This window comes from Triticum aestivum, chromosome 2B (assembly GCF_018294505.1).
Source record: "Triticum aestivum cultivar Chinese Spring chromosome 2B, IWGSC CS RefSeq v2.1, whole genome shotgun sequence".
Taxonomy (NCBI): Eukaryota; Viridiplantae; Streptophyta; class Magnoliopsida; order Poales; family Poaceae; genus Triticum; species Triticum aestivum.
In genome coordinates this window covers 718,768,378-718,778,886 of record NC_057798.1, presented here as the reverse complement: position 1 = coordinate 718,778,886, position 10,509 = coordinate 718,768,378, and positions in this window count along the sequence as shown.

The following is a 10,509-nucleotide window of genomic DNA, read 5'->3' as shown; positions in this document are numbered from 1 at the left end:
TCAAGAATGTAGCACTTTGAGCCAAATACTTGAAAGTATCCAACTTGGGGTTTGTTACCGGTGAGGAGCTCGTATGCCGTCTTGCCGAGTAGCTTGTGAAGATACAAGCGATTTGTTGCATGACAAGCTGTCTCAACCGCTTCTGCCCAAAAGTGCTTCGGCGTCTTGTACTCATCAAGCATCATTCTTGCCATTTCGATGAGCATCTGGTTCTTCCTCTCAACAACTCCATTTTGTTGAGGTGTGTGCGTAGCCGAGAACTCATGTGAAATCCCTTCTTCATCAAGAAAGGTGTCCACATTTGCGTTCTTGAACTCCGTTCCGTTGTCGCTGCGAACCTTCTTGATCTTCACTTCAAACTGATTTTGAGCCTTCCTGGCGAAGTTTTTGAAGATCTTTTGGACCTGCGATTTGTCATCGAGAAAGAACACCCACGTAAATCTTGAAAAATCATCAACTATAACTAGACCAAAAGAATTTCCACCGAGACTTTTGTAAGCATTGGGACCAAAGAGATCCATGTGAAGTAGCTCAAGTGGCCTCCTTGTGGTCATGATGTTCTTCACGGGATGCCTTCCTCCAACCTATTTACCTGCTTGACAAGCACTGCAAAGTCTATCCTTATCAAATATGACATCGTTGACACCAAGTATATGGTTCCCTTTAATAAGCTTGTCAAGGTTTCTCGTGCCAACGTGACCTAGTCGTCTATGCCATAACCAACCTTTAGAGGATTTAGCAATGAAGCAAGTTCTAGGTTGAGCCTTTTTAGTGAAATCAACAATGTAAAGATCACCTCTACGTACACCGGTAAAGACCATTTTATGATTGTTTCTATGAAACACTTGGCAATCTACTTCAGTAAATAGGACATTGAAACCGAAATCAGCAAGTCTAGATACTGAAAGTAAGTTGTAGCCAAGAGATTCAACGAGCATAACATTCTGAATGGAGCTGTCATGTGAGATGGCCACCTTACCGAGGCCAACCACCTTACCCTTTGAGTTGTCACCGAAAGTGACATACTTTCGAGGACCATCATTTTCAGCAAGCTCACGAAACATGTCTTTATCTCCGGTCATGTGATTGGTACATCCACTGTCAAGAACCCATTCCTTTCCTCCTGCCATATATCCCCGAAGATTTGCCATAAGACCAAAGTGTCTCATTGCATCAAGATCAAAGTCATCATCATCATCCTCATCATAGTATCCATGTTCAACATCGTCATGTGATGGATCAATTCCTAGTGAGGGTGATTCATTAGTATGAGTTTGACAATAATCTCCTCTATGAAGTCTAGTAGCTTCGGAAATAATATCTCTAATAATTCCGACATTTCCTTTGGCACGCATAAGATTTGTAAGTTTAAATAGACAATTACCAAACATAGGATCAATGTAATTCATCTTACTCAAGGCAATAGACTTATGAAGAATTTCATCCAGATTTTTCAAGGAATAATTAGGAAATCGTTCCTCAAGAAATTTCCATATAGTGTAGGCACACTCAAGAGTAGGCAGTTTTCCAATCAAGTTTCTAGGCAAGCCTCTAATGATAAGATTAACAGTTCTAACATTCCTAATCATGTCAATCGACTCATCAAGGGTAGGATGCATAGGATCAACATGAGGTGCACAAGGACTAGCAATGTACTTGTTCAAATGATATTGATTGAAAATTACAAGCATCTCATTTTTCCACTCATGAAAATATTCTCCATCAAGTATAGGCACTCTATGTCTAAGACTCCCCAAAGTAGACTCATCCATCTTCCTTCAATGGTGATTAAACCAAAGCAATGGAGACCAAGGCTCTGATACCACTTGTAGGATCTTGAGAAGTAAGTCTAGAGGGGGGGGTGATTAGAGTACTTGACCAATTAAAAACTATGCCTTTCCCCAATTTTAGTCTTTGGCAGATTTTAGCTATCTTAGCACAAGTCAAGCAATCTTCACACAATTCAAGCAAGCATGCAAAGAGTATATGAGCAGCGGAAAGTAAAGCATGCAACTTGCAAGAATGTAAATGGAAGGGTTTGGAGATTTCAAACGCAATTTGGAGACACGGTGATTTTTGAGCCGTGGTTCCGATAGGTGGTGCTATTGTACATCCACGTTGATGGAGACTTCAACCCACGAAGGGTAACGGTTGCGCGAGTCCACGGAGGGCTCCACCCAAGAAGGGTCCACGAAGAAGCAACCTTGTCTATCCCACCATGGTCGTCGCCCACGAAGGACTTGCCTCACTAGCGGTAGATCTTCACGAAGTAGGCGATCTCCTTGCCCTTACAAACTCCTTGGTTCAACTCCACAATCTTGTCGGAGGCTCCCAAGTGACACCTAGCCAATCTAGGAGACACCACTCTCCAAGAAGTAACAAATGGTGTGTTGATGATGAACTCCTTGCTCTTGTGCTTCAAATGATAGTCTCCCCAACACTCAACTCTCTCTCACAGGATTTGGATCTGGTGGAAAGAAGATTTGAGTGGAAAGCAACTTGGGGAAGGCTAGAGATCAAGATTCATATGGTAGGAATGGAATATCTTGGCCTCAACACATGAGTAGGTAGTTCTCTCTCAGAAATGGTAAGTTGGAAGTGTAGGTTTGTTCTGATGGCTCTCTCCATGAATGAAGAGGAGGTGGAGGGGTATATATAGCCTCCACACAAAATCTAACCGTTACACACAATTTACCAATCTCGGTGGGACCGAATCAACAAACTCGGTCAGACCGATTTAGTAAACAATGTGACCGTTAGGGTTTTCGGTGGGACCGATATGCAACTCGGTAGGACCGATATGATTAGGGTTAGGGCATAACGTAATCTCGGTGAGACCGATTACACAAACTCGGTGAGATCGATTTTGGTAATAAACTAACCAGAGAGTTGGTCAGGCAAACTCGGTGGGACCGATTACTCAAACTCGGTGAGACCGATTTGGGTAATAAGTTAACCAGAGAGTTTGCATTGTGATCTTGGTAGGACCGATTATTAAAGCTCGGTAAGACCGATTTTGATAATGGACACACACAAAGAGATTACAATCCCATCTCGGTGAGACCGACATCCCTATCGGTGAAACCGTTGCCTAGGGTTTGTGGCAGTGGCTATGACATCTGAACTTGGTGGCGCCGGATAGAAAGAATCGGTGGGGCCGAGTTTGACTTTAGGTTTAGGTCATATGTGGATGTGAGAAAGTAGTTGAGGGCTTTTGGAGCATATCACTAGGCATTGTGGAGCAAGAAACTCATTAAGCAACACCTCATCCCTTCTTGATAGTATTGGCTTTTCCTATAGACTCAATGTGATCTTGGATCACTAAAACATAAAATGCAGAGTCTTAATCTTGAAGCTTGAGCCAATCCTTTGTCCTTAGCATCTTGAAGGGGTTCCACATCCTTTAGTCCATGCCACTCCATTGTTGAACTTGTCTGAAATATGCTAGGTAAAAGTGTTAGTCCAACAAGAGATATGTTGACATTAATTACCAAAACCACCTAGGGAGCACTTGTGCTTTCAAGAGATAAAACCCTAACAAAACTAACTTGATTACATGGTAAATCTCATCCAACCCATCACCGTCCAGCAAGCCTACGATGGAATTACTCACGCACGGCGGTGAGCATCATGAAATTGGTGATGGAGGATGGTTGATGATGACGACGGCGATGAATCCCCCTCTCCGGAGCCCCGATCAGCCCTCCCGAGAGGTTTTAGGGCTTGGCGATGGCTCCGTATCGTAAAACGCGATGAAACTTCCTCCCTGATTTTTTTCTCCACGAAACGGAATATATGGAGTTGGAGTTGAGGTCGGTGGAGCATCAGGGGGGCCACGAGACAGGGGGCGTGCCCAGGGGGAGGGGGCGCGCCCCCCACCCTCGTGGACAGGGTGTGGGCCCCTGACCTTGATTCTTTCGCCAATATTTTTTATATTTTCCAAAAGTTATCTCCGTGGATTTGTAGGTCATTCTGAGAACTTTTGTTTCTGCACAAAAATAACACCATGGCAGTTCTGCTGAAAACAGCGCCAGTCCGGGTTAGTTCCATTCAAATCATGCAAACTAGAGTCCAAAACAAGGTCTAAAGTGTTTGGAAAAGTAGATACGTTGGAGACGTATCAAAGCGTATCACCTCTACAATGCAGCCAAGAAAATGGACGAGCCACGCGCGTGGAATGCAGAACTGCTTCGGCATTTCTACACCTAAACCACTCGGATCGACGAGTTGTAATAAAAGCCCTGCAGTTTGCTTAGCAAAGACAAGATTTTTGTAGTGTCTTAATGATTGTTTTTCCATAAACACATCTGTTCAAATCCCCTAGTGGGTGGCTTAGTCACGAACCTGATTCACTTAAGTTAAAAACTACTCTGAGTGGAGAGCAATCCTCCCACTCGGGGCTTAGCTGCGACCCCGTACTTGCCTAAGTTAAGTTAAAAACTACTTAAAATGGAGAGAAATCCTCCCACTCGAGGGCTTAGCTGCGACCATGCATTCGCCTAAGTTAAAAAATACTCTGAGCGGAGAGCAATCCTCCCACTCGGCGGCTTAGCTGCGACCACGCACTCGCCTAAGTTAAAAACTACTTCGAGTGGAGAGCAATCCTCCTACTCGGGGGCTTAGCTGCGACCTCGTACTCACCTGAGTTTAAAACTACTCCGAGTGGAGAGCAATCCTCCCACTCGGGGGCTTAGCTGCGACCCCGTAATCGCCTAAGTTAAAAACTACTCCGAGTGGAGAGCAATCCTCCCACTCGGGGGCTTAGCTATGACCCCGTACTCGCCTAAGTTTAAAACTACTCTGAGTGGAGAGCGATCCTCCCACTCTGGGGCTTAGCTATGACCCTGTACTCGCCTAAGTTAAAAAGTACTCCGAGTGGAGAGCAATCCTCCCACTCGGGGGCTTAGCTGCGACTGTCGGTGTCAAAACCGGCGGATCTCGGGTAGGGGGTCCCGATCTGTGCGTCTTAGGCTGATGGTAACAGGAAGCAAGGGACACAATGTTTACCCAGGTTCGGGCCCTCTCGATGGAGGTAAAACCCTACTTCCCGCTTGATTAAATTGAAGATATGTGGAATACAAGAGTAGATCTACCACGAGATCGTAGAGGCTAAACCCTAAGAGCTAGCCTATGATGGTATGATTGTAATTGTGATCGGCCTTCTAAGGACCATCCTCTTCGGTTTATATAGACACCGGAGAGCTAGGGTTTACATGGAGTCGGTTACAAGGAAGGAAACATAATATCTGGATCACCAAGCTTGTCTTCCACGCAAAGGAGAGTCCCATCCGGACACGAGCCAAAGCCTCGAGTCTTGTATCTTGACGCTTCTATAGTCTGGACGATGTATACAGTCCGGCTGTCCGGATACCCCCTTATCCAGGACTCCCTCAGTAGCCCCTGAACCAGGCTTCAATGACGATGAGTCTGGCACGCAGTCTTGTCTTCGGCATTGCAAGGCGGGTTCCTCCTCCGAATACTCCAAGATGGTCATCGGACACGTAAACCGTGTCCGGATCTGCAAGATGATCTTCACATACCCTTAGTATAAATCCGTTCTGCTGGCAATCTTCGTACACCGTGCCCTTGCATCGTGACCTGGTCCAACACGAACGAGCGTTTCCTGCTCCACCTCGACTCGTGTTGCGAGGCGGTTTTATCGGCACGTCCTGCCAAAGCAGAGATTGTGTCCCTCTTAATACGGGATCTTTCATCAATATGGGCATATGTGACCCCACGGCGACCGTTGGTATAATTCCATGTATTTTAGATAAGTCTCCAGCGGTCACGCTGAGGACTCTTGGTATTGATCCCTTTTATAAAGGGGTCAAGGCCTACGCCTCGTTTCCACCTCTCCTGCTCCTTCTCGCACCTCGAGCTCCATCGCCCAAAACCTAAGCTCCAACACCCCAGATCCTCTAGTATGTCCGGATCCGACGCAGTAGGCCGGTGGGTGGCCTCCACGATTTAGGAGGAGGATATTGCGAAGCTTAGGGAGGTCGGATACCTGACTGCTGATATCCAGCACAGGCTTCCTACTCCAGGGCAAGTCATCCCCACGCCGGAGCCCAATGAGAGCGTCTTGTTTACTCCCCACTTCCTCCGAGGCCTAGGCCTCACCCTCGACCCCTTTGTGAGGGGGCTCATGTTCTACTATGGCTTGGATTTCCATGATCTGGCTCCAGACGCCATCCTCCATATCTCGTCTTTCATTATTGTGTGTGAGGCTTTTCTCCACGTCAACCCACACTTCGACTTATGGATAAAGACCTTCAATGTGAAGCCGAAGATGATCGAGGGGCGACATGCGGAGTGCGGAGGCGCCATAATAAGCAGGAACACTGATGCCCCATGGCCAGAGGGTTCTTTTCTGGAAGTATCCGACGTATGGCAATGGAGATGGTTCTATGTCACCGCTCCCAGAGGCACAAAGTGGATAGCTGCCCCCGAGTTCCACTCAGGCCCCCCATCATAGTTGGCGTCTTGGACCGATGTGGGACGGAATTACGGGCCTGCTAGCGACATACCAGAACTACAGAATCGCATCCGGGAGCTTATTAGGAGGGACATAAATCTTGTCAGCATAATTCAAGTAATGCTAGTCCGGTGGATGTTGCCGTGCAAACGTCGGCCTCTCCGTATGTGGGAGTTTAATCCGGAGGGTCTGCGGACTATTAAGCACTTCTTCGGCCTAACACTCGAAGGAATGTGTAAATTATTCTTTGGACCACAATCAAAGTGTCCGGACATCATAGAGGATGCGGGCCTAAGCTGCAATCGCCTAGATGCCCAAGTAAGTAACCTTGAAGCCGGACACTTCATTTATATTTAACATAACCATTATTCTGAAAATCTTTTTGTGGCCAGGAATGGCTCAATAAGGCGGAGAGAATCAGGTGTCCGGTGCCACTTCCTGAAGGCTCACCTGGTCCCACTATTGAAAAGATGCTGGGCCGGGCGCTCAGCAAAATCCCTTCAGGGAAAGGCGAAGGAAAGGGCAGTGAAGCCGAACTTCACGCGATATGCATCCAGACCGGGGAAATCGCTACCCATCCAATGGAGGATAGCAGGAAAGGGGAAGTCAAAGCCTCCTCCCCATGCGAGAAGAAGAGGGCCGCCTCCGAAGACTTGGAGGCGGAGACACCCAAGCAAGGGAAGAAAACATCACCGGAGGGCTCTGCCGCGACGGGCACCCTCACCGCGTCATGCCCACCAACGGGACAGCCCTCTACCGAGCCGTAAGTTATTTATTAATTCGAAGGTGTAACGTTACTCCGAGATCCATAACCAGGACATCGTCTTTTGTAGTCCGGCGAGCAGCTCTTCTCAACAGAGTTCGTCTTCGGGGGACCTTCGTCCGGAGATGATGGAGAGTGAGACTCCACCCAACTCTCCACCTCATGAAGCGGGCGACACGGAGGTGTCGTCACGGAGGAGTCCGGATCTGCCGAAGCCGGAGGCTAACACGTCAGCCGCCCTGATCCTGGAGCGTTTGGCTCCTACGGGGTGCGATGAGAAGGGTCCCGCGCAGTTTAGTGTCCGGCCAGACGTACTGACGGGCCGTCTGGAGCGAGCCGCGCTCTCGGAGGAGCACCTCTCTTTAATGAGCACGGTGATCACGAAGATTTCATCCGCTACCAGCGGTTTGAATGAGGCATTTACAAGCCTGCTCAAAGGCTTTGAGGTATGTAGTGAAAAATGCACAACTTTTTGGTTATGAAGCACGCGCTAGGTGTGCTCCCTGTAGACAGTAGCCCCTGAGACTCTGGTTGCCCGCCATAGGCGGCAAAATGGGGGATCATATACTAATGGCTGCGCCATACATGTGCGCAGGTATACAAGGATCCGGTAGCCGACCAGTCTGTTGAAGTTGCCGAACTAAGGAGGCAAATCGGATCCATCGATGCCGATATCACGCTGGTAAATAAACGGCTTGAGGAGTCACAGGGTATGTGCTTGGTTTTTATTATAATGTATAGGAAAGTGCCAAAGGGGCATAATATTAATGCAAGATATTTGCATTGCAGATGGTGCTGCTGTCGTGGAGGCCCTGGGGGCGGAACTTGCTCAAGCCAAGGAACAAGCTCGGGCTAGCAATGCGGCTGCCCTAAAGGCGGCCGAAGAATTGAGAGCCGAACAGGCTGCTCATCACCGAAGCGAGGAAAAGATGGCCGAAATGGCTGGGGAGTTAAAAAATGCCGCCGACCGGTATGCACTCCTTGAAAAGGAGAATAAGGCTAGTTCGGCCGAGCTGGAAAAGGCACGTAATGCCGCCAAGGAGATGCGGACCGAGATTCAGAGTATGCGGGAGGAGCTCCAACAGGCTGACAAAATTGTGGCTGGGGGCTCGTACTTACTGCGGACGAAGTTCTTGGATCCGAAGTATGCTCCCCTGGCGGGTCGCATGAGTCCTGCAGACGCATATGCGGACTTGGCGAATAGTACAGCTGACGATGTCAAGTTCTTCGAGGGTCAAGGCGATGAAGAAGTGGAAAAGCTTTTCTAGTCGCAGTTCAATGCTCCCACTCGCCCGCTGCCACTGAATGAGAAAGTGGCTGCTATGGCGGAGCTCCACAGGCTGTCCAGACTTGCAATGCGGTCTGTAATTGACCATCTTTGGCCGAAGGGGCCTAAGCCGGACAACTACTTTGGTTTGGTGCAGCAATTCCTTGGAGCCGTGTCCCGGATTGACGCCATGAGGAGGTCGGCGTGCATAGAGGGTGCGAGGATGGCTCTAGCCCGCGTTAAAGCCTATTGGACAGATATGGAGGCCACTGTAATAGCGAACCAGGATCCGGCGGGAGGCCAACATCCGGCCGAGCACTACTTGGCGCAAGTCACAGAAGGTGCCCGCCTGATAGAGGCGCAATGCATGAAGAGTGTTTTATTCGAGTGATAAGTCGAATCATTGTAGAAAACAATGTTTAGTTTAATTATGAGGCTATGTTTATACTTTTGCCCGGAAGTATGATTGTCCCCCCTTTGCAGCCGTTCTTATATGTATAAGTAGTCCGAAAGATAGCAGTCGTTGGCTTTAGCCCCCACGCAGACAATGCGAGGGTGTTCGTGAAAACAAATATGTGCATAATCACACTTGATCCAACGTCTTGGTCCGTTAAGGAGGTGATCGCACGCCGAACTAGGCAACCGAACTATATAGTTGTAACACTTTCGCTTAGCCATGGGAGTCTAATGGTGGGGCTACTATGTAGCCCCTAGTACATGCGCGCGCATCCGAATACGGGTGTGTGTGTACATGGTCGGGAAACGGCCCTTCGTTAATGCGGAGGAATCTTTAGGTATTCTGGTGAGTCTTCGAGTGGTTGAACAGTCTCTCGCTGTATCATGACAGTCAGTTTTCGGCTTTCTCTACTGAGGCACTCATCCGGAATAACCAGGGCACAATCGCGGTAGTTCTCCTTTGGCTTGCCTTAGCCGGATGATAGCGGAACATAAGGCGGCAAACCCAGGAGCCGAGCAAACCCAACATTTGACCAAAGACATGATTCGGAGCTGATGCATATACGGCCAAACTCGTGACGCCAAACACTCCCGAGGGTATTCGGTCTTTTTTAAAAGAAGATAGGCTGACAAGAGCCTATTATAAGCCCTTTATTTCTAGGTACGTGCAATTTAGTCTGACGTGGCCAAATGCCAAAAACGGCAGTATCCACTATGGGTATAGAACCCATGGGATGGTTAAACAACAAGAGGCAGTAGAAAAGGTTTACACAGGGGCTTAATCTAAAAAGAAACCTGTTGCACGGGGCCCTGCTGCACATCTGCGCCTTTGTCTCCGTTGTGCCGTATCCTAGAAGGGTATCGCGTGAACGTTGTCTGTAAAAAAAGAAAAACTCGTAGGAGGGTGCAACGTAAGCATGCGATTAATAATAAAAGTGTAAGATGTTGGCCTGCCAATAAGGTCAAGCCAAGCGTGGGGCTGTATTAAATATAGATAGCCCCTGGTTTCCGTTATGGGATTACATATACGGTGCCCTGTTTGAATTTTATCCGGGCTACCGGACTCGTCTAACCGTGTCTGTGGTCGTAATGACCAGTAATGTTTTCTAATACTGGAGGCCGCTTATAGTCCGGCCGCCAGGGCCGTCGCGTATTCCTCTGCGCGTGAAGGGCGCTCTATGATTCTGCTAACGGTGATGACGCCACAGGGACTGGGCATCTTGAGTGTAAGGTGGCCTTAGTGCGGCAATGCGTTGAAGCGAGCAAAGATCGTTCTTCCTAGCAATGCGTGATAGCTGCTTTGGAAGGGTGCGACAGTGAAGAACAGCTCTTCGCTTCTGGAGTTGCCTCGGGAGCCGAATGTTACTTCCAGCACGACCGAGCCCCTGGTGCAGACTTCAATGCCTAGTATCACCCCTTCAAAGGTGGTGTTGCTTTGTCTAATTCTGGATGGGTCTATCCCCATTCTGCGGACAGTGTCCTCGTATATTAAATTGAGACCACTGCCGCCGTCCATGAGGACACGGGTGAGATGGTATCCGTCGATTA